This window comes from Equus przewalskii, unplaced genomic scaffold (genome assembly GCF_037783145.1).
Source record: "Equus przewalskii isolate Varuska unplaced genomic scaffold, EquPr2 ChrUn-13, whole genome shotgun sequence".
In the NCBI taxonomy this organism is placed as follows: domain Eukaryota; kingdom Metazoa; phylum Chordata; class Mammalia; order Perissodactyla; family Equidae; genus Equus; species Equus przewalskii.
In genome coordinates, this window is record NW_027228750.1 from 14,297,737 (window position 1) to 14,319,392 (window position 21,656).

Sequence of the window (21,656 nt, forward strand, 5' to 3'; positions counted from 1 at the left end):
TGTGAGGAGACAGGTTCCAGTCCTATCTTGCTATGAGGCCTTCGGCAAACCACTTCTTTTTGTAGCTCTCTGTATATTCATCTGTAAATTGACTGGATGCTCTCCAAATGTTTTCTAGTTCTAAAATTAAACCATCCCATTCAAACCTTTGTGTTCAATTAGAGCTGAAATTTTCTATGGAGTATGGGAAGGTCTTAAAAGGCCATAATCTAGGACAAGTCTCATTTTAAATTAATAACTGGGAAAGTGGATAGCTTCAAAAAGGAATGAAGTGGGGCTGGCCCATCGGCAAGAGATGTTAATTTGGCAATTCTTCATCACCAAAAAGATGAAGGAACAAAGTACTGATACATGCAAATATGCATGAGCCTTGAAAACATTAAGTCTAAGAAGCCAGTCACAAATGACCATATGTCATATGATTTCATTTATATAAAATATCCATGCTTGGTAAATCTGTATGTATGGACTTAAAATATATTACTCATTGCCTTGAGTTGGGGGATGGGGAGGGAAGGAAAGTATCTGCTTACCAGTATGAGGTTTCTTTGGAGGGACGGGATGAGGGAAATGCTCTAAGATTGTGCTGATGGTTGCACAAGTCAGTAAATATACTGAAAAGTATTGAATTGCCCATTTTACTTTTTATTTATTATTATTATTATTATTTTTTTTGGTGAGGAAGATTGGCCCTGAGCTAACATCTGTTGCCAATCTTCTTCTTTTTGCTTGAGGAAGATTGTCACTGAGCTAACATCTGTGCCAATCTTCCGCCATTTTGTATGAGGGACGCCACCTCAGCATGGCTTGATGAGCTGTGTGTAGGTCAGCACCTTGGATCTGAACCCATGAACATGGGGCCACTGAAGTGGAATGTGCAATCTTAACCACTACACCACTGGGCCACCCCTGAATTGCCCATTTTACATGGGTGAATTGTATAGCATTTGAAATATATCTGAGTAAAGCATTAAAAAAAAACAAAATAGAGAGCTTCAATCTTGTATAAAACAGACCTAAAGCAAGACAAGTTCAACAGAACGCATGCATCATGAATGCAGGGATCTGTGTTCCTTTTGCTCACTGCAGAATTCTCAGCACCTAAATACTGTGCCTAGCACAAGTTCCCCACCCAACAAATATTTGTTGACTGAAGTCTTGTACTCAATTAAGAACAGAAAAGCAGATACCTTCAAGCTTGAAGTGATTGTCAAACTTTTATATTGTTACTAATCTTTTTCTTCTCCACCTGCCATCAGTGCAAGAGAAATTATCTTTATTCTCAGTCTTGTTATTCCAGGGCTTTTTGTCTCCTGTAAACAGCAAGCCAAGCTATGGCTGTTGTTGGCAGATGAGGTAGGAGATGCGCCCTCTGAAAGAAGGCAGGGCCCTAAGGCATCAGAAGCAACTCTGTGCTAGCTGGTCTACAAGGGTTGCTCAGCCTCTGGTCTGGTAAGGCTTACTGGAGGTGTCTTAGAGCCTTGTACTAAGACTGGAGAACAAGCTGTGCATGTCTGTTTCCTCTTTTTAATTCTATGGTCTTTTATTTTAACAGATATGAAAAATATACTTGTTTCCTGTCTGAGGCTTATGCTTCCAGTTTCAGCATAAGGATTTTCATCAGTGATTTGTCAGTAAGATAGGTGTGAAAGGTGGACTCTGTCTCAAAAGAGCTTAATCCTATAGATAGTCCCCTAAATTCTTTCATCAAAAAGTTCTCTTCCAGGGCCAGCTCCGGCCTGCAGTGGTTAAGTTCAGCATGCCTCACTTTGGCAGCCTGGGTTTGTGGGTTCAGATCCTGGGTACAGACCTACACCACTCATTGGCCATGCTGTGGTGGTGACTCACATATAAAGTGGAGGAAGATTGGCACAGATGTTAGCTCAGGGCTAATCTTCCTCAAGCAAAAAAAAGAAGATTGGCAACAAATGTTAGCCCAGGGCTAATCTTCCTCAGGAAAAAGAAAATAAAAGTTCTGTTCCTATTATTGCAGATGCTAATTTGCTAGCAAGTTTGGTTACTCTAGTTCAACACAGGGTCTTTATTTAGCTTTTCTTTTGATTCTCCTTTGGTTTGTTTTATTTTTTGTTTTTCTCTTATGTTTACTTGTATAGACTATACTACCTGTAGTTTCGAAATACAGGTTCCTGTTTGGCTCAGTGGTAGATTTTCACACTTTTCCTGTCTCACAGAAGGCTTCCTAATTCTAGTACAGTGTATTCTTTGCTAATTTTTATTTTCCCTGCACAAAATTACCATGACTATCCAAAGCTGACTCAGACATATAGCTGACCAAGTGTTATTCTTTATCATAATCAAGATCTCAGTTGGTTCAGCAACTAGGTACAAATAATTTATGGACCTAGCTTGAAATTTAGCAAAAGTTTGAAAATAGATTCAGTAAACAAAAAGGTAAGTTAGTAAAAGAATGATGATGAATTATTCCATTAACATTTCTGCAATCTAGAGTTGTACACTGCTAGCTCTATGGAACACTATAGAATAATTGGAGTTTAAAGCTAATAAAATAACCAAGTAGGTAGATATTTGATATTGCTTTCAAAAAGGAAGGTAGAAGTTATGGTTTGACAATATATTTTTGCAATATAATAATGTATTCCATTTTTAGTGAAATAAAATATTAGTAATTTTGCTTCTATAAATGGATGTTGTTAAATTATATATGTGAATGAAAAAATACTTAAGATATTTTAGAGAAAAAATAAAATATATGGTACTTAATCTATTAATGAACGATAAAAATAGACCCACACATTGTATAGTACATATGCATTTTCCTTTTAGGGCTGGTTATTAAAATCGATCATTGATTAAGTTATCTGTTTTATGGGACCATTTAAGGTATCTTAAAGCATTAAGTGCCTTAGAATATTCCTTTCTTTATTTTAGTATTTTACTCTAAATAATATATTCTTATGAAAGGGAAGCATAGTCTCTGATTTGTATTAGATACAATGAAAAGCTTTTCCAAAAATAGATATTTTTTCCTTATAAGCCCCAGTGAATGAGAAACCTGTTAGTGAGATTTGCTATTCTAACTGTAGAGTACAATTTCGATGGCTTACTTGATAACAACAGACACTTACAAAGAAATTCCTGGGATGTTCCTTCTATAGCTACTTCTCATGAATTTTTTTTAAGTCTCATCGAAGGCATTTGATGTGTCTGTGCATCATATCCTGTGTTCTATTGCCCTAATTTCAATTTTGTGGCAGAGTCTGCACTGTTGTCAGAGTATTGAGCCGTCAATGACTAGGTCTCCGGTTTTTGGTTAACTACATCACAATGATCACATTGACTGAAAATTTAAAACATATCCTTGCTTGTTTAAGTATTCTGGTAGGGGTTGAATATGTTATAGCAGAAAAAAGTCAGCATATTCAGGCAGTGACTCATGGCAATGAACTAATAGGGAAATACTAGTTTTATATATCAAAAGCAGAGAAATATTTTAAGTAGCGCATGCTTTGAGGTCCCTTTTAAACATTAGAATTTTTTTATAGTTTTTTAAAAATTATTTTATTGAGGTCATATTGGCTTGCAACAGTGTGTAAATTTCAGGTGTGCATCACTATAATTCAGTTTCTGTATAGACTGTGTCATGTTCACCACCAAAAGTCTAGGTTTTGTCTGTCACCATGCATATGTGCCCCTTTACCCTTTTCACCCTCCCTCCATCCCCTTCTTCTGTGATAACCAATAATCTGTTCTCCTTATCTAGGTGTTTGTTTGCTTATCTTTCACATATGAATGAAATCACGTAGTATTTGTCTTTCTCTGTCTGACTTATTTTGCTCAGCATCATACCCTCAAGGTCTATCCACGTTGTCGCAAATGGCACGATTTTGTCTTTTTTTATGGCTGAGCAGTATTCCATTGTACATATACATACATATATATATATATATATATATATATATCTCACATCTTCTTTATCCATTCATCCATTGATATAGAAAACCCTCAAGAATCTACCAAAACACTATTAGAAATAATCAGTTAATACAGTAAAGTTGCAGGGTACAAAATCAACATGCAAAAATCAGTTGCATTCCTATACACTAACAATGAAATAGCAGAAAGAGAAATCAAGAATACAATCCCATTGAAAATCACAACAAAAGTAAAATACCTAGGAATAAATTTAACCAAAGAGGTGAAAGACCTATACACTGAAAACTATAAGACATTATTGAAGGAAGCAGAAGAAAACATAAAGAAGTGGAAAGATATTCCTTGCTGATGGATTGGAAGAATAAACACAATTAAAATGTCCATGTTACCTAAAGCAGTCTACTGATTCGACGCAATCCCAATCAGAATCCCAATGACATTGTTCACAGAAATAGAGCAAAGAATCCTAAAATTTGCATGGAACAACTAAAGACCTTGAATAGCCAAAGCAATCCTGAGAAAAAACAAAGCTGGAGGCATCACAATCCCTGACTTCAAAATGTTATACAAAGCTACAGTAATCAGAACAGCATGGTCCTGGCAGAAAAACAGACACACAGATCAGTGGAACAGGATTGAAAGCCTAGAAATAAAACTGTGGACTCTAATCTGTTCACATCAGTGGAAAGCTAATCTTCAACAAAGGAGCAAAGAACATACAATGGAGAAAGGAGAGTCTCTTCAATAAAAGGTGTCAGGAAAACTGGACAGCCACATGCCAAAGAATGAAAGTAGACCATTATCTTACACCATACACAAAAATTAACTCAAAATGGATCAAAGACTTGAAGGTAAGACCTGAAACCATAAAACACCTAGAAGAAAATATAAGCAGTACACTGGCATTAGTCTTAGCCATTAGTCTTTTCGAATGTGATCTCTCAGGGAAGAGAAACAAAAGAAAAAAATAAACAAATGGGACTACATCAGACTAAAAACATTCTGCAAGGCAAAGGAAACCATCAACAAAATGAAAAGACAACTCACCAACTGGGAGAAAATATTTGCCAATCATATATCTGACAAGGAGTTAATTTCTAAAATATGTAAATAATTCATACAATTCAACAACAGAAAAATGAACAACCTGATTGAAAAATGGGCAGATATGAACCAAATTTTTTCCAAAGAAGATATACAGATGTCCAACAGGCACATAAAAAGATGTTCAGCATCACTAACTATCAAGTAAATTCAAATGAAAACTACAATGAGATATCACCTCACACCCATCAGAATAGCTATAATCAACAAGATAAGAAATAACAAGTGTTGGAGAGGATGAGGAGAAAAGGGGGCCCTCACACTCTGCTGGTGGGAATGCAAACTGGTGCGGCCACTATGGAAAACAGTATGGAGATTTCTCAAAAAATTAAAAATAGAAATACTATACGATCCAGTTATTCCACTACTGGGTATTTATCCCAAGAACATGAAATCAATAATTCAAAACGATATACGCGCCCTTATGTTCATGCCAAAATTATTCACAAAAATCAAGATATAGAAGCAACCCAAGTAAACATCAGAATTTAAGAGCTTGAGTTTAGAATCTAATCTTCATTGTATGGAGATGTGGTAAAGTGAAATATGTATCAGTTTTAGGTAAAGAGAAATCTGGGTTTGAATTCTGACACTGCTATATTTTGGCTTAGTTTCTTGACTATAAGATAAAAATCTAAGAATCTACCTAATTTTATTGAGACAACTCAATGAAATAATATATGTAAGACAATGTAATACATGTTCTAGTCGTGCAATATCAGGCATCATTTTATAGGTGTTTATTGTGGTTATTTGATATGACCAGATCTATAAACTACTGTTATTATGATCAAAAGCAGGCCCTGTACGTTACTGACTCTAAAACTATTTTCTTAAATCTTATAATGCTTCCATACCTCCTTTTCCATTTTAAAATGAGTAGAATGAATTAATAAATAAATGAAACATTTCTACATTTGAGAATTCCTTTATATTTTTGTAATACTAAAACATCTATGAAACTGCTGAAATTGCCATTTGTTTTGCAGCAAATTCTCCACTAAGACTTTTACCATCCAGAAGCACAAGAAATTTTAGTCCATTTTTAACTCCCTCTATGTGTTTGTGAGAATTTCAGGTGAAATATGAATGTTCACAAACTCTACTGGGAGTATAAGAATCCTGACCTCAATAGTCGATGGTATTCACTCAATCCAGACTGCCACGAACCCAAAATGGTTCCTTCACTCTTTTCTTTCCTTCTATATTGAGATGTTACTTATAAACCACTAAGTAAACAAATTCTAATTTGGCAACTTGAGAAATAGGTACCCATATACTACAGTTCTTTTTCCTCTACATTCATTTTATGTAACTTCTGCTCTTTTTCTACTCTTGCATCCTCTATAGCTAGGGGAGAAATTACATGATCTTGAAGACTGCTGCTTTCTTTAGAATTTTAGATGTCAGCCTCACTTGGACCTCCAATATGGCCTGGCAATTCTTGTCTTCATGCTTATTCAGCTTAATCCTCTATTTTCTCAACATGTGTTTCAAACTTTTGTTACCATCCTTAGGGCTTTTTCATTTCTATTTTCTTTTTTGCTTTCAGTGGATGACTTTTTCCCTTATTTCACCAAAAAATAGAGGTAATCCAGTAAAAACTTTCTTACCTCCTGCTTGCCCCCTTACTTGTCCCCAACATTTAGAAACAGTACCCATGGCCATCCTTCTTTACTCTTCTCTCTCCTTTGTCTATAGCTATGCCTTATCCCCTCTGTCTTCTCAGTGATTAGTGATTAGTCTTCATCACTTTATGCCTTTTTCCCCCTTTAACCACCGTATTGACTTATTTTCCTCAATATGTGTATAAACGTACATATATATAAAAATATATATAATTGAGCCCTCCTAATTAAAAAGAAAACAGAAAGTTTTCCTTTGACCCTGTGTCACCCTCTAGCTTCTACACTATCTTTCTCTTTCATTTCATAGTCAAGATTCTTGTGCCTTTTGACTCATCTCATTGTTTCAACTTCTGCACCTCCTATTTTCTCCTCCTCAGCTGTAGGTGCACTTTTCCCCCACTCCTTCATGGAAACAACTCAGCCAATATCATCAGTGACCTTGTCAAATCCAGTTGATGTCTGTTTTTAGCCTCATCACTTAATTTCTAATTAAGTTTTCCTGAACAATTTCTTCTCTTGCCCAGAGTTATAATTAGTTTCTCACATCTTAAAACTAAGCTGTGCTTTTTCCATCTGTGAAAAATATGGTGAGTACATTTTGTATTCTATAAATGCTAGTGCACATCATGTTGGTGTTATCACGTTTGTGTATAGTTCTTTTAGTCTTTAGCTTACAGGATACACTCAAAATAATGTTTTCCGAACTTACATTAGTTCTTTTCTCCCCTCCCCATCAATATGGCTTGGTTCATTAATTTTTAACTTATGAATATAGTGAAATTATTGTGAATGACTGCAGCAACACTCTAGACTAGAATCTGTAGATGGCCTGCTGTGCGGAAAACAATTGCATAATTATGAATATTCTACACATAGTAAAGTTCTGATCCTGATATCCCATCATCCATATTCCTACCTAAGAAATTGATCAAAATTCTTTGCCATATATTGCAATGAAATTGCCTCTCTTCTTGCATCACTTGGATTTTTCTTCAGAATCTCTTCTATGTGTCCCATATGTCCTTGTCATGATTACCTACAGAAGTGTGGTTACTTCCTTTTATTAGGGCCATCATTCTTTTGTCCTGATGGGGAAGATTGGCTCTGAGCTAACATCTGTTGCCAATCTTCCTCGTTTTGCTTGAGGAAGAGTGCCCCTGAGCTAACATCTGTGCCGTTCCTCCTCTACTTTACCTGTGGCATGCCACCACAGCAATGGCTTGATGAGCAGTGTCGTGCCCAGGATCCAAACCCATGAACCCCAGGGCGCCAAAGTGGAGAACACTAACCCAATCACTATGCCAGCTGGCCAGCCCCAGGGCTATTGTTCTTAATTGAAAATTGCAGTATTTGTAATTACTCAAAGTTATTTTTAGTGAGACAGTTTATTTAAAAGTATCAAATTCATCCCAGAAAATAAGGAGGTAAGAGGAATCCCTGGGTGCCTATTTCTACTTCAACTGGGCTCACAAAATAGATACTAACTAATTTGAAAATATTGAAAATAAAAGATGCTTCATGCACACTACAAGAGAAAGTTGTTAGAGTTCTATAGAAAACTCAATATGCTTATTAGCAATAACAGGACAATTCATAATGATGAAATCTATTTTATATAATGATATAACAATCTAAATATGTATGCACTTAATCATAATTTAGTGGATACAAAAAAATAAAACTGAAAGGAGCAATAGAGAAATATACAATTAAAGTTAGAGAATTTAAAACATCTTTCTGTAACTGGTGTAAAGTAGGCACAAAATCAATAAGGATATTGAATATTTAAATAAATTTTCTATATATAGTCAAATGTTTTATATATAGCATATTCTCTCTCTCTATATATACACACACACATATAGCATTTCTTCCACACATTGAAGATTATATATTCTTAGTATACATGGGACATATATATTAAATCTGATGCTATTCTGTACCAGAAATTAAGTAGCAATCAATGTCAAAACACTAAAATCATACAGAGTATATTCTTTATCAAGTGCTCAATTAAGCTATGAATAATAGATTTTATAAACCTCTAGCAAGACAAAGGCATAAATAATCAATATAATGAATGAAAAAGTGACATCATTGCAAATTCTATTGGCATTACATAGATAATAAGAGGATTTTATAAATGTCTTTAAGCCAGTGATTTTGAAAATTTATGTGAAGTTGAAAATGTCTAGACCATACAGGATTTACCATAACTGACACGAGAAAAATAGAGTATCTATTAAATTCATTAAAGCAACAGAAGATTTCATTAAAAGTCTTTCCAACAAAAAACTCCAGGACCAGATGTCTTCACTGGTGAAATGTTTCAAACACTGAGATAACACACAATACAATTTACCCAAATCTCCTAGGAAGAACGCAGAAGATGTAGCGGAAGGAGAAGAAACACTTCCCAACTCATTTTAGCAAGTCAGCATTACCGTGCCATCGAAACTTGAAAGATCTCAAAGGTGGATAGTTCATCTCTCTCATGAACATAGGCATAAAAATCCTAAACAAAATGTTAGCAAACTAAATCCAGCACTATATAAACGATAATATTTTACAAAAATGTACAGTTTATTCTCATGGTGCAATATTGATTTAACATTGTAAAAATCTGTTTACCATATTAATGAATAAAAAAATGATTATCTTAATAGAAGCAGAAAAATCATTTGATGTAATTCAACACTTCATAATAAAAGTTCTTAGCAATCTAAACATAGAGGGAATTTCCACAGTCTGAAAAAGAGCATCAACAAAAATGCCACACAAATAACATATTTAATGTTTAGTTATTGACTCATATCTCTGAAATCAGAAACTAGATAGGGATATTGGTTATCACCACTTTCATTCAACTTTGTATTGATGGTCCTAACTAGCGCGATTAGGCAAGGAAATGAAATAAAATATATAGGAATAGGAAAAAAATAAGGCTCCTAGTCATTGTTTTTAGCAGATGACCTGATTATATTTATAGAAAATTCAAGGAAATTTACAGAAAAACTATTACAATTAATATCTGAATCTAAGATCACTGTACAAACTTTATACAAAAAATCAATTATATTTCTTTTTTTTTTTTTTTTGAGGAAAAATAGTCCTAAACTAACATCTACCGCCAATCCTCCTCTTTTTACTGAGGAAGATTGGCCCTGAGCTAACATCCATGCCCATCTTCCTCTACTTTATATGTGCGACGCCTGCCACAGCATGGCTTGACAAGCAGTGTATAGGTCTGCATCCAGGATCCGAACCTGTGAACCCCAGGCCGCCGAAGTGGAATGTGCAAACTTAACCACTATGCCACCAGACTGGCCCCTCAGCTGTATTTCTATACACTGACAGCAACCATTTAGAAAATAAAATTTTGAAAATATATTTAGTTTACAATAACTTCGGAAAGCAACAAATATACAGCAACCACTCTAACAAAAGATGTGAGACTTTTATACTAAGAACTATGTAACACTAATGAGATCAATTAAAAAGGCTCAAATAGGGGCTGGCCCCGTGGCCGAGTGGTTAAGTTCGTGCGCTCCGCTGCAGGCGGCCCAGTGTTTCATTGGTTCGAATCCTGGGCGCGGACATGGCACTGCTCATCACACCACGCTGAGGCAGCGTCTCACATACCACAACGAAGAATATATAACTATGTACCGGGGGGCTTTGGGGAGAAAAAGGAAAAAATAAAATCTTTAAAAAAAAAAAAGGCTCAAATAAATCAAGATTCAACATGCTAATGATTGGAAGACTCAATATTATATACATGTGAATTCTACCAAAATTGATCTACAAATTCAATAGAATCCCCCTCAAAATTCTCACAGATTGTTTTGACAAAAATTGAAAAGATGTTTCTAAAATGTATATAAATGCAAAAACAATCTTATGGAACAAAATTGGAGGATTTACAGTTACAGATAGAAGATTTATTACAATACTCCAAAAATTAGGACATTGTGGTATTGGTACAAAAATACTAATAGAACAGAACAGAAAGGACATAAAATGACATTTGGTTTCAGATAAAGGTAGCACTGAAGAGCAGAGTAGACATGTTGGATTTATTCAAAAAATGATCCTAGGTCAACTGGATGTATATATGGATAAAAAAAATCTTTGCCTCTCCCATATGCCCTATACAAAATTAAATGGTAGGTTGTGAGAAAGTATCTTTAAGATTTCAGGGGTAGACAAAGATGTCTTAAATAAGAACGTAAAAACATCTACTCTTGAAAGATGTGTCAAACAATTTACTAAAATAAAATAAAAAATCTTGTTAATCAAAATCAAGCCACAAAATAGTGAAAATTTTACATAGTACATATAACAGGAAACGTGTATCCAATATACATAAAGAGCTTATCCGAAATCAGTAAAAAATACTGATAGCCCAGTGAAAAATAGGCAAAAGAAATAAATAAGCACTTTACAAGTGAAGTTATCCAAAAGGCCAATAAACATATTAAGGGTGCTCAACCTCATAAGTCATCAGGAAAGTGAAAATTACAGTCACAGTGAGACACTACTCATCAGAATGGCTAAAATGACAAAGACTGACAAGTCTAAATGTCGATAAAGATGTGGTGCGACTGGGGTATCACAAACTACTTGGGGTGTAAATTGATACAATCATTTTGGAAACCTTTGGAATGAAGACATCCTATGACCCAGCAATTCCATTCATAAACAAATACCCAAAATAAATTTTTACATATGTTCACCAAAAGATAAGTACCAAAAATGTGTTTCTCAAAAGAGGATGAGGGGCTGGCCCGGTGGCACAGCGATTGAGTTCGCACGTTCCGCTTCTCGGTGGTCCGGGGTTGGGCGGTTCGGATCCCGGGTGTGGACATCGCACCATTTGGCACGCCATGCTGTGGCAGGTGTCCCACATATAAAGTAGACGAAGATGAGCACCGATGTTAGCTCAGGGCCAGGCTTCCTCAGCAAAAAGAGGAGGACTGGCAGCAGTTAGGTCAGGGCTAATCTCCCCCCACAAAAAAAAGAGATGAAACATGAATTTGTGGTTTCTGATACACAATCTGTGTGCAAACATCTTCAATCAGAGTTTACATTTGATTCAATTTGAAGTCTTACTGAAGGAAAAAATCCTATTAAGTAACAAATATAGAAGAGGCTTCAGTTAAACATCCAATGCCATTAAAATTCAGGAAGTGCCTGTTGGCAACTGTAGTTCCCCCTTGCCTAATATTTTTTATTCTCACCTCTGAATAGAATTAAACAAGCCTAATGCTAGACCTTTAGTAAGGATCGCTGACCAGCACCGCACGTGCCAAAAAGCCATGCTAATGGCTCTTTAAATACAAGCCTATTTAAGGCACTGTTTAACAGACTGGTCAAACTGATTTCTCGGCAGTTCCCAGAGTATTATGACCAAGGTTGTGCCTGTGAAAACAGTCTGTGTTGTAACCTCTCAGAGGAACACATCCTTTACCCGGGCCTCAAACTATTCCCACAAAGATCCGAGGAATGTGTGCTCTAAACTAAAAAATAAATCACAAAACCTTCTGCACAGGGAACTTGGCCTTGTAGAAATTGCTACTGCAGCCACTGAAGAGAGAGAGAGAGAGAGAGAGGGAGAGAGAGAGAATAGACAGGGAGATGCATAGTCCAAATTTAAGCCAAATTGGGTGGTTTATGAAGCTGGGTCAGATGGCTGCACCCTATCTGGGAAAGCCAGAATGTTTAGCATTTCTAAAGAGATGATCTTTGATTCCTACTAAGACTTAAAAAGTAAAGGATTACCAAAATATTGCAAATATCTAATAAAAAAAATGTGTCATCTCTCCTGAATCTCAATTCCGCCCCTGGTTTACTGCTTTACCACATACATGGGCCCTGGCAAATCATTACTAGAACTCCTTTCCATCCACAGATTCATTTGACACCTGCTCATAAAGATCTTGGAACTCTGGCACACTCTTTCTTTTTGTCTGTTTGTCTCTCTCTCTCTATTTATTTTTGAATTCTTGTTTTTCACCATTTACCCAGTGGGTATGAGAATAAGGCCTAATATTTTGTTCTATCGATTAGTAGTTATATAACCTTGAAAACTTCACTTGGCATGAATCTTTTATATTTGATTGGCTATTAATTGCTGGTAATAAACCTGAAGAAGATGGGCTGCTTAAATTTAACAAATATAAAATAAAACCTCCTAGGAGAAATTTTTTTAGCTATATGCATAGGGAAATTTTCATTCTTCATGACAAAAAATTGGAAATTGTTTTAAATATTGTTTTAAAATTCTCAGGATGTGTTTATTCAGTGTGGCTGCAGCTAACACACTGTATCTATATAAATTTGAAGTTTCAAAAGCTATGAAGGTTGTGAACTAAAATTGCAATGTGTTCACTGCAAATCTCCTTGCCAATTAACAATTCATGGATCACTTCAAGTTTTCATTAGTGTCACATTAGCCCTGTGAATTTCCTATGAAATTCAGGTTTATTTGCATTTTGTTTTGTTTTGTTTTTTAGTAGATAACTTGAGCTTTGCCAGGATTGGTTTAAAGAATCAGGTTGCAGGAGTCTGTAATATTGTTGAGGTGAGCTTTGCAATATTTTGTCTTCTACTTTTGGTCTAATGCACAAAAAATGTAAAAGCATTCCCTTTATAACCTGCTTCTTTATTATTTCAAAATGCTGCAAACACCCATAGTTTCTACATAATTTTGGTTTTCATATGGAAGAAAAATGCATAGAAAATCCTTGAAAAATCAGAAGCCACTCATTGTATTACTCCAAGACAAGTTGCTATGTCTGTATCAATGTCCAGCTTTTGTCTATATTTATGACCTCCTATCTCTGTACCCATTTAACTGCCACATGTGCTACAAATGGCATAATTTGACAACAGCCTTATACACTGGGTGTCTGAATAAGGAAAAGAAGTACAATTATATATGAGGAGTGTGTGAGTTCATTTCTTCTATGGTCATTAACTACATGGAACATATTCACTCAATTATGGTAAATATAAGCAAATCCAAACACTTATGATGTTCTTAAAATGAGGTTTTAGTTATCTGTTTTAACTAGCTTTTCATGAAACGTTTATTCAGATGACATTTTCAGCGTATTTTGGAATGTGTTTAATACCAGATCTAGTTGTGTGGAATGCAAGATTAACGACATTCCTGAAAGCATAAAAGAAACTTTTCATTCATATGTTATTGTTATAAGAGCAGCAGATGTTACAAAATTTCAGAACTTGCAACCCAGCTAATCATTTACGACTTCCTCATTCAAAAATTCATTTATTAGTAGTTTTAATATTTCAGACCAACAAATATTGCTGCAGTCTGAGAAGATATTATATGATGTCATCTGTAAAAATATGATTTCTGTTTTCTGATTATACCAGGCCAAAATTGTGGGAACTTCTACTGTTTCCTCCCCACCCCCCACCCCCTGAGAACAGAGTTAGTGTTTTTATTATGATAGAGAGAAAAAAAGCAAGGTTCATGGGTTTTCAAGGCTCATCTTTTATTTCTTTTTTCAAAACACCTCTTACTTGGAACAGAAATTAAGTAGTAACTATTAAAAAAAACGTTGCATCAGGATGAAGAGGCCATGGAGCTCTGCTGCTCCTTTGGCTGAGGATTATTTTCTGATCCAGTTGGAGCCTCTGGAGAGTGAGTGATGGTAGAGTCATTAAGGAAGATTATTGCAATTCAACTTGGAAAACGGACTAGAGCTTTATTGCCAGCTGGAGATGAAAGATATTTCTAGTTCTTACAGCCATCAAAGTTCAGAAACAGTAAAACAAATGAAAAAATGTAGCGCTGGTAGACTATTTTGCCGCTGGAAACTAGTGGACAAAATTTCCTTTTACTGGAGAGGCTACGTTTTCTCGATAGTTTAGCAAATGATTTTCCCCTAGCAATTGTTAACACATCACTTAAGTCCAGGGAAATCTTGATCCAGCTGAAGTCCATCCATATTTCTGCACTCTCTTGGCCTGGTTGATAGTAAGGACTTCCATCACCAAAATGGCACATATTCAGCTTAAATGCTGCTTTCTCTGTAGTCTTTCACAATCCATCCTGGGCATTGTTTTTATATTTATTGTAGAGCTTTTTTTTTGCAAGCTTCCATGTACTATGTGTCATTCTTTGATTTCTTATCTGAATTCTCTGCCCTAACATACCTCCCCAGTTAATAAACTTCTTGAAGATGAAGTTATCCTATTCATATCTCCCCTTTAAAAATCACTGAACACGTTGCTTTTACATAGCAAATGCTCAGTAAAAGTTTATTGAATAACTGAAGGTGTGCATGAATAAATGAATAGGTCAATCTACTCATGCATATCCTTTTTGTGCCAAGAGAGATTCAAAGAGACTACTAATATAGATAAATATCAATATGTCCACCAAGGTAGTATTTGATTACTCCTTAAATGTATTTATTCTTAGTATGTTTGGTTTAAATCAAATTATTAACAGAAATGTTTCAGGAGAGTCACTGTTTAAGATCTTCGCATAAGTTAGGAAAAATAAATTTAAATGCTGAGTAATAAGATTTAATAAACAAACATTGATAAAGGACTTAAAAGAATGCTTGACAGGGCCAGCCCCAGTGGCCTAGTGGTTAAGTTCAGCACACTTCAGCACCAGGGTTCAGTTCCCAGGTGTGGACCTACACCACTTGTCTGTCAGTGGCCAGGCTGTGGCAGCAGCTCACATACAAAAAGAGGAAGATTGGCAGTGGATGTTAGCTCAGGGCAAAACTTCCTCAGCAAAAAAAAGAGTGCTTGACATATAGAAAGTACTAGACAAGGGTTTGTTAAATAAAATAGATCACTGAGTGATCTCTGTTATCACTGAAGAAGCAGGCAGCATATGTTCTTGTGCACGTAATCAAGAATGATAGAAAGACACAAATGCAATACTTGACAGAGTAGGTTATCTATCATGCAAAAAATAGCAAACATAATTTTATTTTCTGTTCAATAAATGTAGGTTGAACTGAACTAATTTTGTAAAACTAGTTTTAAAAGTTGAAATCTAGACTCGAAGCTTCTGCATTGAACTGAAATTTGATTTCCTTATTGAACCTATTCTTTTTTCTCCTCATGGCAGCCATGAATTATAGTGGTTATTCAATAAATGTTGAAAGGAAGTGACAATTACGACTTCCACCTACATATATTCTTATAGAAGATCACATATCTTTTGACATCTCTCAACCTCCTATCCAACTTTATATACCTCTTGACGCCTTTATCTTCTAGACTTTCTCAATTGCACCAGAGTAGGTAATTCCTGACCCTTAATAAGCCACATCACTTATTTCTTCGTCCCTGTTCATTTTTCATCTTTGTTGCCAGACCCAGTGCTCATCCATGAGAAGAGCTAAATAGATTGCCTTACCTTGGGCCGAGCTCCTGAGGAGGCTTAGAATCACATAGGGCAGGAAAAGAAGCAGAACAGGATGCCCATCATGAACAGAACTGTACTCAAGGATAATTGCAAAGAATTAGTAAAGAAGAAGTGCTGTAGTTGTCAAGTTGGAAGGATAATTGTAGTCCACAAACAAGCAACAAATGAGACGTAAAGAGCAGGATAGATGATGGTGGGACATGTGAGGAAATGTAAGACAGAATGAGGGAAGAGGGTTCATTAATTTCCTCATAACAAAACTGACTTTGCTAGAGTTAGAATGGAGACTTCAACTTGAATTAAAGCCACAAGCTTAGGGTAGACTCTTCTCAAGCACATGATACTTCCAGAACATAAAAAGCATTTACTAAAAGTGAAAAAATTGTTCAACATCCTTTATGTGCCAGATCTTGAATATGTGAATACATATGAACAAAAAGGAGGCCTTAAAAAGATGATACTCTACCAAAGAAGTCACACATGCAACAAAAATAATTATATAAATTCAGGGCACAATGAGAGCACACAGTAGGGATAATCAGACATATTCTAGGAGCTTCATCAATAAGGATTTACCCAGAAAAGTGACATTTAGGATTAAATCTAACTATCTTCGTTATCTCAACTTTTCTAAGCCCCCATAGCTACTTGTATTTGTATTCATCTGTAATTAGATGCTTGTAGCATTTCCTACAGCAATTAGTCAAAAGTGCTCCTCTCTCACCCTAAGCTTTCCAACTTTCTCCTCACCCCCTATTCTTTGTGAAGATATCTCCTGCCATAGTTCTGGGTGAAGGAGATCCTCCAGCCAAGGCCTTCTAAGTCTTCTTTTTAATTTGATCACCACACTTACTATCTTAATTTGTTTCTCCTTATGGCCCCCAGTTTCAAAAGAATTTGACCTCTTTTTTTTTAGTCCAGGGTGAAACTTTCTACATAAGTTTTATTCTTTCCTTCGTTAATCCGACTTGGTTGTATCAGTCACCTACTCTTTATCTTACATTTCTCTTGACACCATCCACTGTGGTCAAGTTATTTCTATTAAATCTGATGAACATTCAATCTCCTTTCTTTCATGGGCTGACTTTTAAGGATTACTTTCTTTTGTTTCCTTTGTTTCTTACTTTCCTTTCCTTTAATTCACTGCCTTTAATTTATCGCTTTCTTTTAATTCACTGCCTTTGTTTGTTCTCTATCAATCTATTTAGAAAATGGCTTAGTGTCTGGCATCTACTTCTATCCATCTATTAGACCCTTTCCAGAAGAACAACAATAATCTACTGGTTACCAATCCCAGTCCTTGAACTCCAAATAGTATCTGTTCCTCTGAATTATCTCCTTTTGAAACTTATTTCGTTATGACTTGCTGTCTCCTAGGTTTTTAATCTCTCTCTGTGTCTACTCAATATTTATCCCTTTCACTGGCTCAGAAAACCTTTAAGATAGAGGCAAACTGTAGGTAATTGCATGACTCAGTCTGCAAGGGGGTTTGCTTGACCATATTTATTTATTTGATAAATACTTTTCATATAACGCTTAATACGCACCAGGCGATACTCCAACCATTAACACATTTAATCCTCACAATAACCCTATGATGATTAAAAAATAGAAAGAGTGAGGTACAAAGAGGTTAAGTGACTTGTTTAAGGTTGTACAAATAGTCTTGTGACTTGCATTCTGTCCTGGAGTCTATGATTTGAAAAAATATGCTGCCTTTGGCACCACTGGAAAGCAGTTTATAACACATTACAGTTTTTCAGATCTCCTTAAATATTGTTTAGAAACATTATTTTTAAATTATGGCATTTATTAGACCCACCACTTAATTGTATTATCTAATGCATTAATAAGCATGCACTTATATTACTATATCACATTCTACTTATTTTGATATCTCTGTTTCAAGCTAATTGGTATTCATTTTAATTCCATATATTTCATTTTATGTATGTAAAAACCATTATTCTAAGGAGTCCACAGACTTCCCTAGAAAAGCCGAGGTGCCCCGCGGCACAAAATAACGGTGAAAACTCTGCTCCAACCCTCTCTGGACATCTATCTTCTCTGTCCTTTCTACCCAGTTGAATTGGATCTATAATGACACCCGGATACTTGTCTGGATTTCAAGCTCTCCTAAAACTGGAATCACATTTCCAACTTTCTGCTAGACTTTGCTTGATTATGCTACCAATATGTCAACCTCAAATAAGAGAATCCCTCATCATCCCTCACTACTTTTCTTCTGTTTCTAGTGCCCACATGTCTGTGACTAGTGTCTCCATGCTTCCTGTTGTTTAGAGTAAAAACTTTGCGAGTATCCTTGATTCCTTACTGTTCATTTTTAGTTCCAATGAAGGATTTATGTTTTTTATTTCCCATTTCTTCCCAGTATTTCATGTACTCCTCCCTCTGTTTTCATTCCAGATGTTACTATCCTCACTTTGTCTCAGTTATATAGTTAATAGTTAAGTGATAAAGTTAACGTTCTTATGATGCCACAGCAGAAAAATAACTTCAACGTAGCCTCAACATAGTGAGAATAACAGCATTAAACAGGAAAAAAGATAAAACATGGGGTTTTGCAATCAACCAGAATGTTTGATATTTAGAACACACACACACACACACAAATTACAATGAATGATTTCACACAAACAGGGAGTTTCTTGAATATGTGTTAACTTGGTAGTTGTTCTTTTCCCTCTAAAAGGTCGAGAATATCAAATTCCTTCTTAACATTCCAAAAAGAGAGAGAAAGAGAGAGAGACATATGCTGGAGAGATGTAAAAATGAGTATGTTTTGGAGGAACAGAGAATAATAATGTCAGCATATTGCACATAGTGCAAACGGGAAGAAAGAGACTCTCTTCTGGTATTTACATTTCCTACATTTATATACAAGTTACAGTCTCACAGATCATAGAATATATAAATGAATCTGATAAAGACTTTTGTTTAAATTGTAGTCAAAGAAACTGAGAATTATAATTAACAGTTCAGCAGTATGTATAGAGTTTATTTCATAATGCATTTTTAATCATTTTCTTTTTAGAGAAATACAAAATAAAGAATCCTTTTAGACGTTCTTATAGATAGGAACATTAAAAACCACTTAAAGTTCTGGTATCAGTGTGGGTAGAATAGACAAGCAACACCAAACGCTGCTTTAATAAGCTTTATTCCTGTTTGGGTGTGTTACACATAGACAAATGTATCAGGAAATGTATTCCACCATGTAATTAATGCTAATTTCTGCTGACATGCCTCTACTTAAATAGGATGGGAATAATGCCACTAAAATATAATGTCTCTTGATATCTTCACTTCCTATAATAAAGGACATTAATTTTAAAAACATCTAAAATCATTTTATTATAACATAATAAAGCATTGCTGTATTAAAAAGAAATAAATAGTTGAATGTGGCCACCTATTTCCTTGAAAGTGCCAAAGCCTAAATGAAAAAAGTGCAACTTCAAAGTCAAGTTAGTAGATGCTAGATTAAAGAAGGAATGTAGGCTCAGATTAAAATCTTTGAGAAGGAATGAAATGCTCTGAGGAGGGAGGATTCAGAAGACAGAGAGGGATGAAGTGTGTGATATGTAAGGGTGGTGGAGGAAGGGCCAAATGAGAGCACTGCATTGCAGGTGGTGTGTAATTGAGGCCAAATAAGAGCGAAATGCTCAGCAGGTTCACATCCTAAAGGACACCTATGACTTTACTAAGAATCTGGTGAAACACTTGGTTTTGATCAACTAAGAGAGATGTCACTATACAGGGTCTAGTATATGTCTTGGTTTTTTTTGGTTGGTTTATTTTTGTTTTTTGGTCATTGTGCTGTTATGCTCACAGATTGGCCTTATAACAGTGTATACCCATAGTCTTCACTGATTCAAACTGGTTGCTACCTGTATCAGGGTTGACTTATTAGTCTAAATCTCAATCTTTCAGTAAAGACAGTTATTATAGAAGCAACATAGAATTTTCTAAGATATATAAACACGTATGAGGAGGAGCACTTCCCCTGGGCCTATAATGTGCAAAAGAAACTCAAAAAATCCCAGTCACTCTAGGTGTACTCACTGGAGACACAGAGCTTACCAGGCCCCTTACTTCCTCCCTTTCATAATTTCAATCTCAGGAGACCCCTGTCAACACCACCTTCCTGAGGAAGATGATGGAGAGGAAGGTTGTTAACATTTCTTGGGAACCCCAGGGCTCCATCTTCCATTTTTTCTCCATACGCAACGATGCTTTTCTCCAAGGTTTAGCTGACTGAGAATGATTTTTAAATGATCATTACAGTCAATAAACTATGACAACAATCAGTAAGCACATGAAGGCCAAATGCTAATGCTAATAGGTAGTAATTTTATTTATAAATCTTATTTATAAGATTTGTATGAATTTCTGAGCATATGTTACTCCTTTTCATTAAGGTTAAAATCTGTTAAAAAATTATATTAAAAAGTTTTTAGAATTCTTACTGTGAGAAATGTTCACATGTGTCACCGATTTTGTGTTTAACACAAAGCCTAATATCTCTAAAATAATTTTCTTTGCTTTGAATCTGTTACAGGGACAGACTTAGGCAAAATCTGTTTCATTGATTAAACATTAAACATTGATAAACACATTGATTTCTCAGGAGCTTGGTCAATGAACTCAATAAGTGTTGTATTTGAGAAAAAGCATTGTTTAATTGTATGTATAATGAAATAATAAAATGAATGGAAAAAATTTATATTTTAATAATACCTATTCAGAACTCCCAGAGCAGGAAATATTGTGCTGGGTACAACTAGTCAGGCATGATTACCTTTAGTTTATTTTTCATGTGTCCTTTTGTAACAAAATATATAAATATAACCTGCAGAAAAAAAAGGAAACATGGTGGAACAAATATAGCAAGTTTCAATTAGATGCAATTTCTCCTTGACTGAGGGATACAGGCGGGGAAGAACTCATGTAGAGGAAGCGAAAAGGGAGGATTGAGATCATGAAAGAAAAACTTTCAATTCACTATTTTGCTTGGATCCAGACCTAAAAAACCTTCATGCTCAAATCTCTCAATGCAGGGAGTACAGCCTTTGCTATATATTTCTAGTGATACAAATTCTTTCTTTCCAAAAAGTTCTAAACTGCCAGTCTGATGTTCTCCCCAACTCCAATGAAAATTAGGAACCAGCATGCGTGACAGTAGATTTTATACCATTTTGTTATTCTTGTGAATGATTTTCCAAAAACCTAAGTCATCAGTTCACTTAAGCAAAACCAGTGATTCCAACCTGATTCTCTGTTTAGTCTACAGCTCATCTTTGGGGCAAGCTTTTCACGAACATATGTCAATTATTAGCTGAAAAGCTACTGTATGCCAGAGATGTAGAAACTTTAAAAATATGATAGAACTCATCTCTAGTTACTGTAACTAATATACCAATAACACAAAACGAAAGAAATTTTTACTATTATACTTCCAAAAAGAAAATTCATGGTTACAGATCACCCATTTTCTGCCTTTTGTACTTGCCATTTTCCTTTCAAAAGAATCCAAAAATAAAATAGGCTCATCTATGCCATCATCA